The sequence below is a fragment of the Dermacentor variabilis genome, chromosome 6 (genome assembly GCF_050947875.1).
Source record: "Dermacentor variabilis isolate Ectoservices chromosome 6, ASM5094787v1, whole genome shotgun sequence".
In the NCBI taxonomy this organism is placed as follows: domain Eukaryota; kingdom Metazoa; phylum Arthropoda; class Arachnida; order Ixodida; family Ixodidae; genus Dermacentor; species Dermacentor variabilis.
Window position 1 is genome coordinate 8,714,866 of NC_134573.1, and position 9,027 is coordinate 8,723,892.

A 9,027-nucleotide genomic window follows, 5' to 3' on the forward strand; every position below is an offset into this window, starting at 1 on the left:
ATCTGCAACAGCAATCCTACGAAGGACGAAACAATTTTTTTTTCGCGATCGATGCACAGCACTAAGCGGCAACTGCAGCAACAAGCACTTGGAACGAGTTTAAACGTTTTTACCATAAGAGCAAAAAGTTCTGCCAAACTAAGAGCCCAGATATGCCCCATTCACACCAGTAAATTCAACAAACAAGAGCAACAGCACTGAAAAACGTAACAGGAGCTGCACAAGATCGCACTACCAACCATAAACACGCTCCAAGGCATAAGGAAATAAGCTGCTCCAGCGTTGCGCCCAAGTGTGGCTCGAGATCGCAATCTCGAACACCATCCGGTTCTTCCAGCGCAACTAACTAGAACAACATTCTATCACACAACACAGTAAGAAACCGTAAAATTGTGTTTTAGCTAGACTGAACAGCTGAAGGAGCTCCAGCAGCGCGCGCAAAACTATAAACCGGAACACGCCATACTTGTTTAAACAGCGTCATCATAACTGTGACGTCACTTCCGTTTCTACCGCGCGTACCACAGTACGCTTCTACCACGCGCGTGTCACCAGTTACCGCCTTGATTGTCGGAGTTCTGGCAGCCCGCTGGCAGCCAGACGGACGACTCGTAGGTAGGGTGGCTAGAAGGGGAGGTGTGAATACCGGCGGCGAAAACGTGACCCCACAGCGCACCGATGCCGCGGGGCGGCGCTGTTGACCGAGGCGCGGGAAGCAGCCAGCCGAAATGAGCGCCTCGCCAGCCTCGCGTCGGCTGCATCTCTAGGACCGAAGTGAAAGTGAGCCCGTTTCAGATATCCCGGGCTTTCTGCGAGCGTCAAAGAATAAATATTTATCATGAAAACGATCTTACGTCAGACCATGCACATCATTACTCCTGTGAAATTTTACGGGCCCAGTTCGCACTGTATCGAGATTCAAACGCGTTTTGTCTGTGCACATTTCGTGAAGTGGCTCATGGTGTTAAGGGCTAGTGGGGGCTTCGAAATAATTTCGACCACTTCGGGTTCTTTAACGTGCACTCGCATCATACGGCACACGGGCGCCTTGCATTTCGCCTCCCTGAAAATGCGACCGTCGTCCTCTAGATCAGCGCACTCGATCACCTTATGCGTGACGCACGCATAGTAGTCATTCACCCTATGCAATCACCCTATGACGTAGTCACGCACAGTAGTCAATCACCCTATGCGTATCAGGTAATGTCTCCAGATTAAGAGACATTACCTGATAATTCGTCTTGACTTATTTACAAGCCACTTTCTGTCTACACTTGCACAACTGTAGCATGTCATTTTGACGCTCATATAAGCAATTTCCCATGACTGCAGACAGTGAAGCAACAGATCTGGTCATGAAATCGTTTATTTACAAGTGAGGAAAAAAATAGTGAAAGCTTTACAACACACAAGGTTTCAGTGTTTTCCATTTCTTCTCACTGCCCTGCTGATTGACACCTTTAAGCAAAGAGTGAATCCTTGTGAGGCAATAAAAACGTGTAACTGAGGCTGTCAGGGTAGCAGAATGGTCCAGGCAACCAATTTTTGGCATATCCCGAATTGACTGCAATATTTCGGCCACAGCTTTGGCATGCAAGCGTGTTACACTGAATGAACGAGTGAGTTTCTTTTCAGGGGCATTTACCAGCTTATAGGACGATTCTGGGGGATATAAAATGCCCCCAAAGTCCCGCTCTTTGGTTCCCTCTGATGGAAGTTCTCTGGGGATATTGCCTTTATCACTAAGACATGCTGCTTTGCAGTCTTCATAATGTGTGGGCAAAACACGCCTTCTCGCCACATAACCTGCAATGTAATAAACTTTAAGCGGTGCGTCGCTGCGGTGCTCTATACGTAACTTCGGTGGTCCACAGCCACTTGCACGGCATCTGTTGGCACAGCCTTCACGCTGTCTTCACTGTGGCTTTCTTGTTCAGCCAGCACCTCTTCAACAGATAACAACTCCAGGACATCCGACGACACATTGCCGTCCTTGGGGCTCCTTGTGAGGCTCTAGAAGCTAAGACACCTGGATGTGCACAAGCAACATTTGTTACTTAAGCATGCCCAACTTCTGCAAAACATTGGTACTATTTACCAAGCTTGCACGTATACATACCTTATGACTAGAATGAATTGAGGTGGGGTAGGATGATTGTTTGCCCCACTCGCTTGTCTCACAACGCCAAAACATTGCTCTAGGCGGTCTTGGCTCAGTTTCGAAGTCGTCATGTACATGATGTCAGCATTGTCGGTAAGGTGCTTCAGAAGGTGTTTTGTTGAATGGATGGTCATCGTCAGCCCCTCAGAAGTACTGTTACTAAGAAAGCCGAGCCCATTAATTGGAGTGAGCCTCCCATTCATCAAGAAACGGAAGAGTTTCATCAAGGGTGGCCTCTTTCTTGCTGCCCCGTCTGAAATACCAAAGAGAACAATCATGCACCATTTTGAGAGAAAAACTATGTTAAAATAACCTCATGACTTCTGCAGGGAACCTCGACGTCATAGCTTCAATGAGCCTGGCCTGACCATTGGGACCACTCGATCCCGTTTGGCAAACGCTTGTTTGCAGGCAGGGGCACGGGAGAGATACCTTTTCTGAGGTTTTCTTGCACCCAGTATCACATCCGGGCACAAAGCTCCGTCTTCTTTTTCGCTGTCGACTGCATGTCGCCCTCGAACTACGGATTGTCGCGAGGAACACTCCAAAAGGGGCGCCGAGACCAACTGACAGCGGAGGCGCAGGCCAGCACGGCTACCACAGAACACCTATACAAACTTAGAGAAGGGAAACTGTACCTTCCACAGTGCTACGGAAATAAGCGTAGCGGTGGCGTCGTGAACTAAAGTATGTGACCACGGGTGGCGCTGTACAACAGGAAACGGGGTTTTGCACAGTATGGTCGCTTTACCTACTGGGTTCTGGCTGATGCGCATCGATCGTGCTCCCGCCAGTTAGGTTGCTGTGTGGCAAACGTAGCGCCTACATATGTAGGCGCTACGTTTGCCACACAGCAACCAAACTGGCGGGAGCACGATCAAGGCGCAGCAGAATATATGTAGCGCTGAGTCATATCGAGTTAAGGCACACTCTGAACTGACTTTGAAGGGCATCCCGAGCGGTTTTTCGTTTATTACGCCGCCGTTACCCCGAGTTGTGCCGCCGCGCTCCAGCTGTTGCATTTCGTGTAGGGCTACTGACAGAGTGCGGTTTCCAGGTGGCACGATGGCCTCGACTGGAATAAACGCACACACCAAAGATTGAGTAAGCTTGAAAATATTTTATTTGCATTTTACAAGTACAACAAAAAAGCACACGTCTACGGATCCACACAAACGCGGTTACATAGTCAAGAACATAGTCAAGAAATGGCTCATTAATAAGGGTAGCACAGACGCACAAGAAAGAAGACATAAGCTACAAAACGTACAGTCGGCTGCTAAACATAACTTCCCTGTCACCGCGTGTCACTTTTATACAGCATCTTTAGAGCACTACCAGGCCGGGTAATTTGGCGAAAAGAACGCAACAGCTTACGGCCGTCAGCTGCCTCTTCCTTACGGGTGTCATAATTATCCTAATCTCCGCATCAACGTCGTGCAAGTCCGCATACAGGTATCTGTATCTGAACCACATGTGCCAGCTTAATACATGTGTAGTGAAATTATGATAACCACTGCGTCTTATCAAACGTATTGGTTTTGCAAATGCGCATTATAGCTGACGGAACGACATACTGTAAGTGAAGCACAAGAGAACAAGGACAAAAGGAGGATGCAACACTTGAAGAAAAAGTGAAGAATTAGTAGGCGTACAGCAAACAAGCGATGACGGAGAACACACAATGATGCATCGGGTGTTCTGTGACATCGGTTTGCGTACTTACGGTGTTATGGAAATCAACGGCATAAAAACGTACCTTCAAGCGTATTCCGTCAACCTCCGCCGCATTCATTATAATAATCAACGCCTAAACAAAATGAGGCACTATTTTTTGCCAAGAGTAGACCTCTTTACAGCAAGTCTGTGTAATGACTCGCAGACGAAACCAGCATGCTTTCGAAAACGTTTTACCGCCGTAGTATTCGAACGCCAACGGCCAGGAAACACATCGATACCAATAGGCTGTCGGCTGTCGGTGGTTAATCAAGTACAAAAACCTTGACGCTATGACTAAAAAGCAGCTTCAACAATCAAATTTAAAAAAAATCAACTGCCTATTTGCCTGAGGTAAAAAAACATCCTTAGACACCTCGATTCTTCATGTCAATGGTTTGTGTAAATTAAAAAATTCAGCATGTTCAGCGCCCCTAGCAGAGAAAGCACAAACTAAAGTATTCGACCAAATTACAGTAGCTCCACTTGCGCGCTTACGCTGAAACGCGCCTCGATTGATTTTTCGCCCTCTGTGGCCATTTGTTGAACTTGAGAGTGTGCGGGGCCGCGCATTTACATGGCCGGCGCTGGGTGCACGCACGTGGCAGCAGACGACCCCAAGTGGGGTTCGCTGCTGCCACGCATGATGACGTCACAAAAAAAAAAGTTTAATATAAGAGACATGAAACGCTAATATTTCGGTTTTATTGTTAATTATACTGCGTTTAAATAGATAAGTCGTTTTACTTGACGCCGTGTTTTAAAATCGAAAATGACTGTCGGCGTTTACACGCGCGTGCACGCAGTGGGGAATCGCTGTGGTTCCTAGTGGCCGTGTTGTGCGTGCTTAGTACTGTGTAGGATCTGCTAGTACGAATAACGTTGCTGTTACGAAGATAGGCAAGCTTTCAAGGAACTGTACTGTATCCATGAAGTGGCACTACATATCGCCTGCTATCGATTGGGGGTTTCGAAGAGTCGTGGTGGCACTGCGCCGCCGACTGCATGGTGCCGGCACAGATAATTCGTGTATTGCGGCGTGTGTTGCTCGTTTTAGTTGTGAGTGCGTCTTCTGATAAAACTGGATGCCATTTTGCGCTTAAACACTACGTAGAGACATTGCTCACGATCCACTGCTCGAAAATGCATAAGTCGCACACCAGTATGCATTGACGGTCGATATAGCATGCATATATACGTTTCCTCGCTATCTTTCTGTAACCAAGGGACCTTGCAAAATAGGAAAGCATTTTGTCGATGAACAAATTTCCATCATGCATTTCGTGCCTCTTTGGGCACGCAGAATCCTAGTAATTCGGGCAAGCCCACGGTCAGATACCGTGAGAATTGTGCACAAAATACAAGTACCATACGGGTAAGGAGTGGATGACACCACCATCATCCGTCTGTTTTCTGCGCAACTAATATGAATTGTGACCATTTGGCCCATATTTCAGTTCTGGTGTCAGCAAGTGTTCGTGACGAATTTTGAAGTGCGTGACATGTATACATCACAGTTGACTGCAGTGTAGGTTGCTATTAGGTTTTCGTGCACTGAGACAGAAAATTACTTGTAGAAGAGATACTGATGCGATGGCTTTTTCTTTTTGGAATAGTGATTGTCATTATATAACTTGAATGAGAATGCAATACCACTTCACTCTCTGCGTGTGTAAACGTAGTTTTAATATTTTCCGAGCGTGATATATATATGTCATCGTACCTTCTGTCGTAAATTATTTTCTGTGAATGATACCCATTCATCAGCCATGTCTTCATTAAATTTGCAGTATTTGGGGTTAATAAACATTTAACCCTTGAAAACAAGTCTTATTTGTTGTCCTTTCAACTTTACAACGTCGAATATTAGAACACAAATGCAAGAAAAGAGATATACACTGAGGTAGTGTTTGTCATCTTTCTTGTTTTTTTTATTGTTCTGCACAATGTTTTCTTAATTATCACGCAAGACCAACTAGCCGGTTCTCATAGAGCATGCTTAGCTGCAACGAAATATTAAAAAAAAAGTTATTGAGCCCTTTGATGAACAACTTCTGCTATAAGAAAAAGAAAGGGGAAAGAAAGAAGGAAAATTTCATCTATAAAGTGACCTCTCTCAATGTAATTAGAAAGTAGGATTCAGGTACTGAATTAATTGCATCAAAATCATATTTTTCTGGTACACAAGCAAGTGTTCATTGCCAGACCTGTCTGTAATTCACATATTTCCTGCATGACATATACCACAATGACGTGGTCACTCAGACAGTGTATGTGCATTAAATACAATGTTAAGGCTATTACACAGCAGTAAATATTAAGAATGACCTCTGTTATCATTATGTGGCACATTGTACTCATACTTCTAAAATGTGTAATCACTAATAAAGTTAAAAAATGGCCAGGCTTAGCTTGGTTAAGCCAAGAAAGCGTTGCATATTGTGTTGGGGCCCAGCTTTTCCTCCGGCTGTCGTGACGTCACGTCACGTGGTTGCGCTAAAGGTCAATGGTGGCTGCCCGGCCGCGCCCAAGGGCTGAACTGAGCGATTGCAATATGCAATGCATAAAACTCTAGTGTAGGGGTATGAGCCACCATAGTGGTTCATACCCCCAATGGTGGCTGCCCGGCCGCGCCCAAGGGCTCAACTGAGTGATTGCAACATGCAACGCATAAAAGAAAGAAAAGTATAATCCACATCTGGCAGTGCTCCTAGTGATCTTAAAGGGGCCCTCAAACCATTTTCCAACGAATCATAGGATGACCTCATTATTAAAGGACATATCAGGAATCTCTTGCCACAAAATTTGTTCAAATCCTTCACATATTAGTGGAGTTAACGCATCGATACATGGCTTTCTCTCTCTTTTCATCTCGGCTAGCAAGCTGGAAGCTACACAGAGAAGAAGCCTAGAGGAAAAAGCCGTGCCCTAAAGTTGAGTGTCTCAGTAGTGAAAGGGCTTGCTGTGGCACCCCATAGCGGCTGCCCTAGTCTATGCCATGCAAAATGCCACTATCCTCTTGTACACCACATGTAGACCGGCAGTGCAAAGAATAAATTATTTTCCTCTGTTTTTGAGGTGTCATACATGTATAGGTTTTAACTAAAAATAATCAGTAATGTATTTCTGAGAATGCTCTCGCAATCCCAAAATCAGCCAATATGAAGTGCTGGTGGGATCAGCCGCTTGCACTGACGTTGCTTGATGACAGTGCAAATGCAAGAGCAACCTATTTTTTGCTGTCTTTGACATGAGATTTTAAATTTCCTGCTGTGTGCAATGTTATAATACTTTGCTCACATTTTAACAACAGCCTTTACAACAGATTGGCAATATTTTTTTGCTATTGATATGGAACAGTTGTGTGGTTGCACTGAACAAGATGAAGACGACATCTTCCCGATTGATAAAGGGTCACCATCATAGGCTTATGTGTAAATATATTGTAAATAGCCTAATGCATCAGCTACACATAACACTATGTTTAAAAAGTCTCAAGACCCCATTAGATGATCACTTCATCTGGAAGTTTAAAGTCATCAATTGGAATGCGACCAGCCCTAACAATTTCAGGAGGATCCGATAAACATGAAAATTGTCTGCAAGATAATTAGATGCATTAATGTTAACAGAAAAAATAAAGAATTCGGGAAAAGCTGCAATGAGCAAGCCTTCTTGTTACTGGAAAGATCGCATATAAAAAAGACTGGGGAGCACTGTGCTAGTGGGCTTTCCATTTCTATGCATGAAAAAGAAATCGGAGTCCTCAAGGCATACATCAAGTAATCAAATCCTTTTTTTTTCTCTTTCTAATAACGTGTCTGCCCATGTGCATATCATATACATATTTCATGACGACATTGTGGAATAAACAGCTTACATTGGTGCTTGTCCCATGTCTACCCTTTTATTTCATGCCATGCCTGCTTTTTGCATTCATAAATCACGTCATATATGCACAGATGTGTGCATACTTGGTCAGCATACAAGGCTTATATCACCTCGTTTTCTGTTTCTTTCATTCGGCACAGAGAGTGTTCGTGTATATATTGGCAAATATACCCGCTGAGATAGCGACTAATTCAACAGTAGCCTGCAATCAGCCACGTGAAACCCAGGAAAGCAGGCAAAGAAAGATTCTTTTTAAAAGTCCAAAAAAATAAAGTTCTAGCAGCATCAGTGCTTGAACTTAATAAAGCGGTCAAGCACATGCACTGTAGGAAGAGCAGATTATGAGTGAAAACATTTGCTTTATTTGATAAATCGAATGAACTAACATTTTTTTTTGCATAGTTATTAGGTATACACTTTAATCTGTACAAAGCATCAAGCTTGAGATTGGTGAAAAATAAAAGTATTGTAAATGTAATCACTCTCTATTATGAATAGAACATTTAAACAATAAATCTGTACGCCATCACAAGGTATTGAAATAACATAACTAATTCACATACACCAATGCCTGTCCTATAAAATTTTAATTGCTTGATTTTCGTAATTTGATTGTATTTAGAACCTTACAGTGGGCTTTTTATGTAGTAACCAGGCTCAACAGATCATTTTCATATTGATCATCAGCCTATTTTTATGTACACTGCACGACGAAGGCCTCTCGCACCAACCTCCAATTACCCCTATCTTGCGTTCGCTGATTCCAATTTGCGCTTGCCAATTTCCTTATTTCATCACCCCGCCTAGTTTTATGCTGTCCTCAACTGTGCTTCACTGCCCTTGGCATCCAATCAGTAACTCTAATGCTCCACTGGTTACCTACTCTATGTATTACATGGCCGGCCCAGCTCCATTGCTTTCTCTGAATGCGAACTAAAATATTGGCTATCCCCCTTTGCTGTCTGATCCCGACCTCTCTCTTCCAATCTCTTAACGTTATGCCTAACATTTTTCATTCCACCTCTCTTTTCATGGTGCGTAAGTTGTTCTAGAGCTTCTCTTTAACCTCAAAGTTTGTCCCATATGTTAGCACCAATACAATGCAATGATTGTACACTTTTCAATGGAAGTAGTAAGCTCCCAGTCAGGGTTTGGTAATGCCTGCTGTATGCACTCCAACCCATTTTTATTCTGTAAATTTCCTTCTCATGATCAGGGTCGTCTGTGAGTAATTGACCTGGATAAACGTGCTCCTGTAC

The 9,027-nt window shown here is 44.0% G+C and overlaps 1 long non-coding RNA gene across 1 annotated transcript; it reads right to left on the reverse strand.

Annotated features, from left to right (window-relative positions):
• Positions 1–1,354: 1,354 nt before the first annotated feature.
• Positions 1,355–2,722, reverse strand: LOC142584083 (uncharacterized). Its single transcript, XR_012828687.1, has 3 exons — positions 2,475–2,722; positions 2,120–2,414; positions 1,355–2,029 (listed from the first exon to the last, which is right to left on the reverse strand). It is a non-coding gene; the product is annotated as an uncharacterized LOC142584083 (long non-coding RNA).
• Positions 2,723–9,027: the final 6,305 nt, after the last annotated feature.